The sequence below is a fragment of the Schistocerca serialis genome, chromosome 1 (genome assembly GCF_023864345.2).
Source record: "Schistocerca serialis cubense isolate TAMUIC-IGC-003099 chromosome 1, iqSchSeri2.2, whole genome shotgun sequence".
Taxonomy (NCBI): domain Eukaryota; kingdom Metazoa; phylum Arthropoda; class Insecta; order Orthoptera; family Acrididae; genus Schistocerca; species Schistocerca serialis.
Window position 1 is genome coordinate 1203865571 of NC_064638.1, and position 2600 is coordinate 1203868170.

The 2600-nt window shown below is 44.9% G+C and overlaps 1 non-coding gene across 1 annotated transcript; it reads right to left on the reverse strand.

Annotated features, from left to right (window-relative positions):
- Nucleotides 1-1503: 1503 nt before the first annotated feature.
- Trnas-gga (transfer RNA serine (anticodon GGA)) lies at nucleotides 1504-1587 on the reverse strand. The gene is given in 2 exon segments: nucleotides 1504-1538; nucleotides 1548-1587. It is a non-coding gene; the product is annotated as a tRNA-Ser (tRNA).
- Between the last annotated feature and the right edge of the window lie 1013 nt (nucleotides 1588-2600).

The following is a 2600-nucleotide window of genomic DNA, read 5'->3' on the forward strand; positions in this document are numbered from 1 at the left end:
TCCAAAACTGCGATCATATTGAAGAAAGCACCGCCCCCACAATAGAAAGTACTAGTATATCTTTGAAAATCGCCCAGTAACGTCCAATGCAAGGACAAAGCGCACTAAAGAGTTATTGCGGCAATGACCTCCGCTGACGTCACTGAAAAGGTGAAGTTCTTTAATCCCAGGGTCTGTGTTGTTTATTTTCAACAGTAGCATGCCGTATACTTGTCAGGAAACGTAAGCCTACAACAGAGCGAAATGACATCACATTTGAAACGCCAAACTATCACGCTTTTACACCCTCTAAAACAGCTACTATATCAATAACTATTATTCATTTACCTTTAATGAAGAATATCTAAACTCAGACGGCCGACGCTAAACACACTGATCCACTCTGATCCAGTGCAAATATGAGGTCAAAGCAACTGAAGAGCAGATACGACCAACAACGTTGGAGATGAACGAACTCGAAATTAGAATATGTTCCATTTTTGAAACTGATGAATATTCCCAAGTCCGATTAAGCAGTCGTATTAGTAGTTCTTATTCCCTCGCTTTAGTTCACAATGTGCATCTTCGGTTGTTCGGAAATTCTCGTTACAAACTTCTAGTGCACCGCCGGCTGTGGGCGAGCGGTTCTAGGCGCTTCAGTCTGGAACAGCGCGACAGCTACGATCGCAGGTTCGAATCCTGCCTCGGGCTTCGATGTGTATGCTGTCCTTAGGTTAGTTAAGTTAAAGTGGTTCTAAGTTCTAGGGAACTGATGACCTCAAATGTTCAGTCCCAAAGCGCTCAGAGCCATTTGAACCATTTTTTTTTTTTTTTTTTTACAAACTTCTAGTGCTTTCAGAAAGGATTGAGTACATAACATTTTGAAGAGGAACTCATGTCCGAAAACGTACCGTTTCCGTTCTACGATGGTTTCAGCTCAGAATTGTAACACGTCCACGTCTGCTGAAGCAAAGGGAAAAGTCTCAGAATTGCTTGTCCTGGTATACGTCAGTGTAGACTGGATGACGTGTACTACGTCAGATGGTGACCAGATGTCACTATTTTTTGTGGAGTCGTATGGAACGTTTCATTTACGCGAACCCTACAGAGACAAAGGAAGATACACTGCCGGCCGGGGTGGCCGAGCGGTTCTAGGCGCTACAGTCCGGAACCGCGAGCCCGCTACGGTCGCAGGTTCGAATCCTGCCTCGGGCATGGATGTGTGTGATGTCCTTAGGTTAGTTAGGTTTAAGTAGTTTTAAGTTCTAGGGGACTGATGTCCTTAGAAGGTAAGTCCCATAGTGCTCAGAGCCATTTGAACCATTTAAAGATATGCTGGCACGAGTTCTGACCACTGCACTAGGAATTTTGAAGAGACACCATGTGGGATGGAGACTGTGTACCAGAATTCAAAAATGGCTCAAATGGCTCTGAGTACTATGGGACTTCACATCTTAGGTCATCAGTTCCCTAGAACTTAGAACTACTTAAACCTAACTAACCTAAGGACACCACACACATCCATGCCGGAAGCAGGATTCGAACCTGCGACCGCAGCGGTCGCGCGGTTCCAGACTGAAGCGCCTAGAACCACTCGGCCACTCCGGCCGGCTTACCAGAACTCGCTTCGTTCGTACATGGTAACAACGTTGGTGGCTGCCACATCGAGCCGCAGTTGTATTGCATGAATACTGTTCTGTACGTACGGTATACCGGATTCTTTTTTCTTTTGGAATAATGTAAACACGTAATGTGTAAGTGTTAATACAAACAAACAACTGCGGCCGGCCGAGCGGTTCTAGGCGCTTCAGTCCGAAACCGCGCTACTGATGGGGTCGCAGTTTAGAATCCTGCCTCGGGAATGGATGTGTGAGATGTCCTTAGGTTAGTTAGGTTCAAGTAATTCTACGTATAGGGGACTGATGGACTCAGAAGTTAAGTCCCATAGTGCATAGAGCCATCTGAATGTGAAACAACTGCGCTTATGTGATAAATGTATGTTTCATTTTATTTCCTTTCGAATTGGTAAATTAATACTTGTACTACGGCATGCCAAATTCAATTCTTCCAGTAGAAGTAAATGAGTTAAACATCTGAATCGAGACCGTCGTAGAACATGTTTCCGGATATGATTTCCTGTTCAAAATATCATGTACTCTCTTCACTCTACAAGTCCTAGAAGTTTCTAACAGGAATTTCCAAACAACCTGTATATGCCAGCAAGTGTTTGGTTAAAAAAATCTTTTTTTGGCCACTTGTTCCCCTCTTCAAACCACCGATTCAGTTAATTTATTATATTATTCGAGTTCTTCTGTCGGCCTCTGTGTCTAAAGATTACTGTCGGTGTTAACTTTGCAAATCTTTTCACGTGACGTGTACATGAGAGTCAGCATATGGAGCAAGGGAACGCGAGCGATGGCCTACGCATAGCGAGAGCCAGATGGAGAAAGCAATGTTTCTGTCGTGGCGGACCACGGGCTGTTTCTTGCTCGTTATGACTTAGGTGGGCCTCCTTGCGAGCGTCAGCGCCTCTGAATGAGAACACGTGACGGCCATCTGGCGGAGGGAATAACGACAGAGACCAGAAAGGCACTGAAGGTTCTTACACAACGAGCGCTTTG